Source organism: Orycteropus afer, unplaced genomic scaffold (assembly GCF_000298275.1).
Source record: "Orycteropus afer afer isolate SDZICR_OR568_19922 unplaced genomic scaffold, OryAfe1.0 scaffold00234, whole genome shotgun sequence".
In the NCBI taxonomy this organism is placed as follows: domain Eukaryota; kingdom Metazoa; phylum Chordata; class Mammalia; order Tubulidentata; family Orycteropodidae; genus Orycteropus; species Orycteropus afer.
This window is the reverse complement of record NW_006921821.1, coordinates 4183019-4192095: the sequence shown is the minus strand read 5'-3', so window position 1 is coordinate 4192095 and position 9077 is coordinate 4183019.

Sequence of the window (9077 nt, the reverse complement as noted above, 5' to 3'; positions counted from 1 at the left end):
TTTAAGGACCTCTTTTGCAGCAGATTAGCCTAATGCACTACCTCATTTGATTTCTTGACTGCTGCTCCATGGACATTGATTGTGGATCCACAACTACACCTACTCCTCATTTATTGACTATGTTGTTATCCAACATTCACATTTGTGATAATAATAAAAAATCTACTATTTGACAAGTCTTATTAATGACGTATATCTGGCAGTCACAAACTCCAAGGTGTGAAGCAAGAGTAACATGGGTTGTTGGTTAAGATTATGTGTCAACTTGGCTAAGCCATGATTCTCAGTGGTTTGGCAGTTATGTAATGATGTAGTTTTCCAGTTACTCAAAGATCTAATTTGCCAGTTATGTAATGATGAAGGGCATCATGTTTGGTGAAGTAGAAGGTCACTGAAAAAGAAGACCCTCAATGAGATGGATTGACACGGTGGCTGCAACAATGGGCTTAAACACAGCAACAACTGTGAGATGGCCAGGCAGTGCCCCCCCCCCATTATATTATAGGGAAGAGGTCTGGTGGCATAGTGCCTAAGGCACTTTACTACTAACCAGAATACTAGAGGTTCAAACCCACTAGCCACTCCTCAAAAGGAAGACTGGGCAATTTACTTCCATAGTGATACTTCCATAGTGACCTCTCTCTACACAATCTCCTCAGAAACCCAAGGAGGGGTCACTATGAGTCGGATCCAACTTGACAGCAAGTTTGTTTTTTGGTTTTGTATATTATAGGATAGTTATGAGTTGGAATGTAGTAAGGATTGTGAGGATGGTGCAGGACCAAGCACTGTTTCATTCTGTTGTGCATGTGGTTGCTGTGATTGAGGGCTGACTTGAAGACACCTAACAACAATAGCTCCCCATAAACAGAGCTTGAAGCCAAGATTAAAATGCTGATGTTTTATTTGATAAGTGCAAATCCATGGCAACAAACATGAGGAAAATGAGAAATGAAGAAAGTTAAGATGGTAAACCTTATGAATAATGTGTTACTTGTGCTGGCTGTGGCACTATGAAGAACTATAAAGAATTATGTATGACCTTGAGCAAGTTAGTTAACCTCTCTGAAATTCCACTGTTTTACCTATAAAGTAGGAACCACATGTATCTTGCCTGTGAGGGTTAAGCAACTATCATATAGTAAATGCTCAGTATTTACTCAATACTCATCTTCTCTTTAACTTCCTGGTGTACTCATTATGCCTTTATTTCCTTCTTTGTCCTTTCTCTTAATTCAAATTTTCTTACTACAATTCTCACCTTCAGTGGATAAATCCTGCCCCCTCTTTGCATGGAGGTGTTTGGCATCTTCCAAGGGAGTTCTTTCCTTGCCTTGTTTTCACTTCGCTCATGGGACCTCTCTCTACACAATCTCCCTGTGTTAGCTTGCTCATGCCGGTGGCCTCTTAGTCCTGCAGGAAAGATTGAAATCTCTAGCTTTAGCTCTAATCTCCATCTGTCTTGAGTTTCCAGCTGTTTTCCTGATTTCTCCATTTGACCATCTGGCAACCTCTCAACTGCAACAATCAAAGTGTGTTTATTATTTCCTGTCCCACTGTCTCACCATCCCAACTAACATAATTTTTTTTTCTTTCTCAGAAAGAAAATTTAAATCCTCAATTTTCTTTATCATCTGTATCCAATTAGTTATTAAGCCATATTTAGTCTTTTGGTTGATTGACCAAATCTCGTTTTGATTTTATTTTTTCTCCATTCCTACCACCACTTCTCTTCTAAATTCTCCTTACCTCAACCCAGATTACTATTTCATTCGTCTTCACTTTCTCTTGATTCTACTCTTCTGTTTACTGCTAGCAGATAGATTTTCCTAAAAAGATTTGTGTCTTGTTTCTCTGCTTGTTGTTGTTTTGTTACGTGCCGTCAAGTCGGACCCCACTCATAGCAATCCCTCCTTGGGTTTCTGAGGCAGTATCACTATGGAAGTAGGATTGCCCAACCTTCCTTCCGAGGAGTGGCTGGTGGGTATGAACCACCAGCCTTCTGGTTAGCAGTCAAGTGCCTTAGGTACTAAACTACCAGAGCTCCTGTTCTCTGTTTAAGAACATATAATAATCTCACATTGCCTCTACTTCATACTCAAATTCCTCACCCTGGATTTCTTCCTACAATGGGTGGCATCCATCTAAACCCATTTCCTGCTCTCACTAACTGCTTCATTCAGTAGCCCAGTCTCCCCATAAACAGAGCTTGAAGCCAAGATTAAAATGCTGATATTTTATTTGATAAGTGCAAATCCATGGCAACAAAGATGAGGAAAATGAGAAATGAAGAAAGATAAGATGGTAAACCTTATGAATAATGTGTTACTTGTGCTGGCTGTGGCACTATGAAGAACTATAAGGAAGCACAAGTTGCTTGGTGGTTGTGTCTGCGCAGTGGACTGCTCCTTGCTGCAGGGAGAAGCTTAGCCCTGAAGTAGTGCCTGAAAGAGAAGAAATGGAGAAATTTCTCAGTCTGGCTCCTTCTGCTGTTTCTCACTGGTCAAAATCCACCCCATTGGCATAAACTGCCCCACACTTCTTGGTCTCATCATCTGTCCCGGTTGCTTGTGATCTGACACTGTGTATTGCAGTGTTTCATTCAAGTCCAGAAACACAAGGATGAGCCCAGAACTGCAGGCAGCTATAAGGTAGAGGCTAAATAGGAAGTCCACCAGCCCCAAGGTGGGTGTCTGCTTGGTTTCCAGCACTGATGGAGTCTAGTCAAACCTGTAAGATTTGCGCTTGATCCATTTTGCCTGTGGCTTTACTTCATCTAACACATCCAATTACTTTGCTAATGCTACTCTCCCATAAGTTTTTGTTTTGCTTTTCTAAACCATATTCATCTTTTCAAAGAATGTTTAGGTTTTACTCCCTCCAAAAATACTCCCTTCATAAATCTTGCTATTGTGATTGTTGTCCAGCATTACCTCCCTCCTATTTTTGGCACTCTATTGGCTCTTCAGGGAGAGTTTTTTCTTATTGTATAAAATCTGGCTTCCCTCTTTCGTACTCCCAGTTCTCACTATTATAGATGAATGAAAGGAAAGGAAGGAGTCAAGGCTAACTCTACTCTCACCTTAGCACATGGTTGAAGCTCAGCCAATCGGTTACTGATTTCCTAGACTTTGAACTGTGAGCTAGTGAAACAAAGATGAAGAGAACAGAATATTTGAAGGTCAGAGTGCTTCAGCCACATTGTGCTTGGTAGACGACCTTGGCTGTGCCTTCTGTTGCCGAGTATCTGTAAGTCTTCTTGTTCTTATCTGTTTTCCAAGGTCATCCCTTAGCTTCCTGTTGACTCTGTGAACTTCCACTCTCCCCTCCCCACTAATGTATTTCCAGTAAACTTGTCTTTTGTTTAAGATGGTCAGAGTTGTGTTTTTTTTTTTTTTTTGCTTGTAAATTTTTTTGCTTGTAAAGTTTTTGTTGCTTATAATTCAGAACTCTGTTTGAAACTTAATAACTTACATTACTTTCTGTCACCTTAGAACTTTTAGAGCACTTTTCTGTAATTTATGCAACATGTTTAGCACAAAGCCTGGAATAAGTGAGTGTGTAAGAACTATAGTCAAATGACATTACTGTTACATTCAACAAATATTTGTTAAGCAGCAAACACTGCAGGAAGTGTTGAGGTAAATAATAAAATGAAAAGAAGTATGAATTCTTTGTTTAGAGGGGAAAAACATGTAAATAAAAATAATAGGTATGTTATAGCAGAGATTGTATTACAAGGTACATTGATGGCACAAAGGAGTAAGTGGTCCAGTAGTCCTGGATTTCAGTCTTACAGGATGACTGGTAATTCAACAGGTGGAAAAAGGGAGGGATGGGTCTCATGGGCAGAAGGAATGCATTTCCTTTAAGCTTCTGAAGTGTGTTATTTGCTTCACCTGAAACACTTTCCACCATCCATAATCAACCATTCAGCACTGGCTTACCTTAGCTGTTCTCAGGTCTCAGTTTAGTTGTTACTGTGGAACACTTCCAAAATCTCCAAGACAGGGTTATGTGTGCCTTCTGTGTCCTTCCATAGAATCCATTCTAGAACTTATCTCTGGCTTTAAATTACTTATATGCTGGTATTGTCTTCCCCCAGACAATAAGCTTCTTGAGATATGTTGTTCATTGTTATACAGGGCATGCCCCATGGTTAAGAACTTAAGAAAATGAATAAATGACAAATGAATGGACAAATACAAATACATATGATCATGAAGTAAGTTAAAATGCTCAAGAAACTACAAAAAACACCTTGGATTCAGGAGGCTAAAGAGTTGAACAGAGTCAGATCATGTAAAGTACTATATGCCATCTAAGGAGTACAGAATTTATTCCAAGGCAAAATAAAGACTTAACAGTGTTTTTACAAGGACAAAAATCATATTGAGTATTATAAAGATCACTTAGGAATAGCATGGAGGATGGTTGGAGAGCAATGAAACGAGAGATAGTAATTCTGGTCAGGAAGCTATTACAATAACTGGAATAAGAAATCCTGAATATATGACTTGAGGCAATAGCAGATGGTTACAGTGGAGAACAGAGATGTAAAGCAGAAGGTGGTGTAAAGATGGAAACATTTGAAACAATGCCCAAGTTTCTGGGTTGGAGACTAGATGACCAGTGCTATCATTAATCCAAACATAGATTCTATGGAAGTATTATAGGTTGAATTGTGTCCTTTAAAAAAATATATTCAAGTCCTAACCCCAGTGACTTTATCTGGAAACAGAGTCTTCGCAGATGTAATTAGTTAAACTAGCATGAGTTTATACCAGAGTAGGGTAGGCCTTACTCCTGTATGACTGGCCTCCTTAAAAAAAGAGAAGAGACAGAGAAACAGACACACAAGGAAGGATGCTCTGTGACAACAGTTATGCTGCCACAAGGCTAAGAAAGCCAGAAGCTGAAAGAGCAAGGAAGGATCTTCCCCTACAGTCTTTGGAGAGAACATGGCCCTGCTGACACTCTGACTTTGAACTTCTAGCCTCAAGAACTATGAGACAATAAATTTATGTTGTTTTAAAGCATCTACTTTGTGGTATTTGTTATTGCAGCCCAAGGAAACTAGTACAAGAAGAAATGGGTTTTCAGAACAAAAATGAACTCACTTTGGAATTTGATGAATTTGACATGCTAGATGGATGACCTATGGGTAACACGTAGCTATACAAGTCCACTGGTGAGATAGAGGGTGGATGGGATGCTACAGGATATAATAGAAAACTAAGTGCTTTGTAGGGCACCCTGGTAGCACAGTGGTTAAGCACTTAGCTACTAACTGAAAGGTTAGCTGTTCAATCCCACCATCCACTCCATGGAAGAAAGATGTGGCAGACAGCTTCCATAAAGATTATAGACTTGGAAGCCCTAGGGGGCAGTTCTACTCTGTCCTATAAGGTCACTATAAGTTGGAATCAACTTGATGGGAATGGGTTTGGTTTTTTTATGTGCCTTACACAGTCCAGGACAGACTGCCAAATAGTATTCTGGGATTCTGGTTTCATGAGGAGATGAAGACAGGCTTATCTATGGGTTGTAGGGCTCAAAGTCAATTATTCTTGAATAAGAAAGAAATTAAAAGCCATGTAAGTGATTAAATGTGTTGCCAGTCTCCAGTATGGCTGAGAAGGAAAATGTAAATACAGACCATAGGAATGAGGATGATAGATTGAGAGTGAGCAACCTAGATGTGGTGAGAAGTGGTACCTGGAGGAAACTAATGAGCCTTGAGAACATAGTGTTGGCAATATTCTAGAGGGCTGATCCAGCTAGAGAAGCACATCCAGGGAACGAGCTCTTAGGGACATTATTCTGGTCAGGTCAGGAGGAGAATTAAATATAGAACTCTGTGTGTGTGTGTGATTTGGGTGAATGTTTACAAAGCAAAATCACTTTCCATACAGCAGCTCACATACACTTTATCTCATGACACTGACTACAATTTACCCAATGCAACAGCTCCCCTCCCACTTCCTCCCCATAGTTACCTCTTCCCTGTGTCGTTCCCTCCCATGCATTCCTCTCTCCGAGCTGTCTCTCTGTGCATACACAGCCTTTCTATTCCCCCATTACTGATCTCTCCAAGAGTGTATCTACCTTGAATATAGAACTCTTGAGGACAATGAATCTATACATAGTTGGAGAAAGAGGAGAATAAGAAGAAACAGCCAGGCTAGACAGATGGGAGAAAATAATACCATGGAAGTCAAAGGAACACATTTTAGGAAGAAGGGAGTATTAGATACAATAGAAAGACTGAATTAGTTAAACATGGACTAGTACTCACTCCGTTTTTCAATCTGGAGCTCACTGATCATGAAAAAAATATAAGAAGATGGATTTGGTTTTTTAGAGAATGTGTGCTAAGGCAAGGATTCTGATTTTTACTCTGAGCCACATATGGAAATGTTGGAAAGTTTTAAAGAAAAGAGTAACATGATCTGACTTATGTGTTAAAACGTTTACTCTGGCTGCTGAATTGAGCATAGAACAGAGGTGGGAGGCAAGGCAGAAGTGGGAAGATGTGTTTGTAGGCTATACCAAGAATCTACACAAGATATGGTGGCGGTGTGGACCAGAGTGTTAGCAGAGGACATACCCAAGGCCCTTGAGTATATTTTGATTCATAGCAATCTCATGGGATGGAGTAGAACTGCCCAATAGGGTTTCCAAGGCTGTAAATCTTTATGGAAGCAGATTCCCTCATCTTTCTCCTGTGGAGCTGCTATGGTGTTGGAACTAATCACTTTCTGGTTAGCAGCCCAATCCTTTAACCACAGTGCCACCAGAGCTCCTTGTTAGCAGAGGAGGTGCTGATAATTGCCTAGATTTTGCAAATATCCTGAAGGTAGGGCCAGTAGAACTTGCTGGTGAGTAAGACAGAAGTCAAGGATGACTCTAAGATTTTTGCCTGTGCAACCAGACAGATGGGTTTGCCATTCACTGAAAATGGCATTCACTGGGAAGTAAAAACAACATTCTCATCTGGAATAAGGATGGATGAGGAAGTATTGGAAGTTCAAGAGGTGATGATAAAGTATAAAACACTTACTTGGAAAGGCAGGAAAGTGAGCAGTTTGGAAAAGGTAGTAGGATTGCCAATCAATTCTAAAAGTTCACTTAAGGTTAGTGGACATGGAACTAAGTGAGACATGGGATCAGCATGGTTTTCCAGCCACATTCAGCTTCCCCCAGTGCTGTTCTGGATGTAAACTGAAAAAATGTGGTGACAGATTTTTAAGTACAACATTAAGATTCAGTAAATACACTGTTATGATTATTACCATAATTAGAGGTAGTAACAACTACTGCTTGTAAGAGATGTTGTTATTCAATTTTACAAAGAAGGAAAATTGAGTCTCAGAGAAGTTAAGTGACCTAAGAGTCAAATAGCTAATAATTTCCAGAGACACAATTCTAATCTTGGTCTTCTGATTTTCTGATACCCAATATTGGTTCCCAGGATTAAAAACTTCTTTTATCATGTGAAGAAGTTTTAGATGAAAGAATACAACAAAACCCACTTTTTAGTGATATTTTTCTTAAAATTTGAATATTATATTTGCCACTGGGTCATAGCCAGTTTTAAAAGTTATTTTGACTATAAATTGGTTTCCTGACGAACACACCTATAGAAGGTATCATAAAGTGATAAAAGTGAGGATCTTAGGCAAATACAGGAGAAAGAAGCTCTCTGAACTAAACATGTAGAATATTTGCCTCCACTTAATAAGAATTTAATAAGAAGCAGAAGGAAGCACCAATAACAGTGAGTAACATGGTGGCTTATAAGTGTCTTCTCCAAAAACAGAAGAAAACACCGTAAGTTTAGTTAAAAACTTATAATTCTTACTTTTCAAGTAGCCGGTGTCCAGCTATACGTTTCTATGTACTGCAACTATTGCAAACTTTGATTGCAAAGTCTAATTTTCTTGTTGAAAACTTTTATTGTTACAGATCCTCAACCAGCAGGCATCCTGCAGAGTACAAGGATCAAATACTGTTTGCATGTCCTGGTGAACAGCTGTGTTCTAGACCCCCTCCAATTTGGCTTCCTTTTCCCTGATGAAAGAAAAGACGCACTTGCCAAATCCCCTAATGACAAATTACCTGGGAAATTTAAAAACAAACAAACAAACAAACAAAAACTTTTATTATTTTTTTAATATAAATGGTCATTATTTTATTATAACCTTCATCTGTGATTTTTCCTCTCAGGAAAATGTCTTTGCCTAGCTTGTCTCTCCCCTCTGGGCTTCTTCTTATACAAATTAGAAAGTGGAGAATAGTTTATCTCTTCCCATGTGTCCAATTACCTTTTACAGCCTTGTGGCTGACAAATCTGCCATCCTAACTATAGGCTTACACAGCAATAGCTTTACAACATTGCTTCCTAGTCCATGTATGGTAATGGTGATGATAGCAATAGAAAAAGTTATTTATTGAATTATTGAATATTTATTTGATGCCAGACACTATGCTAAGACTTTATGTTTATTATGTCATTTAATTCTTACCTTTTAAGATAGGTCTTATTTTTGTTCATATTTTACAGATAAGAAAACTGAGGACAAGGAGGTTGCATCATTTCAAAAAATCCAAACCCACTGCTGTCAACTCAATTCCAACTTACAGCAATCGTTTAGGACAGAGCAGAACAGGCCCATAGGATTTCCAAGGCTGAGGAGCTCTAGTGGTGTAGTCGTTAAGGCATTTGGCAGCTAACCACATTGGCAATTCAAACCCACAAACTGTTCCATGGAAGAAAGCAATTTGCTTCTGTAAAGATTGATAGCCTTGGAAACCCAATGGGGGTGGCATAGTGCCTAAGGCATTTGACTGCTAACCAGAAGGCTGGACGTTCAAACCCACCAGCTACTTCTTGGAAGGACGGTTGAGCAATCTACAAAATAATTATTTTAAGTGACACTGCCTTAGAAACCCAAGGAGGGGTCACTATGAGTCAGAGCGGCAGTGAGTATGTGTTGGAATTGACTTGATGGCAGTGAATTTGGTTTTCGTTTGAAATCTTTGTGGAAGCAGACTACTACATCTTTCTTCCATGA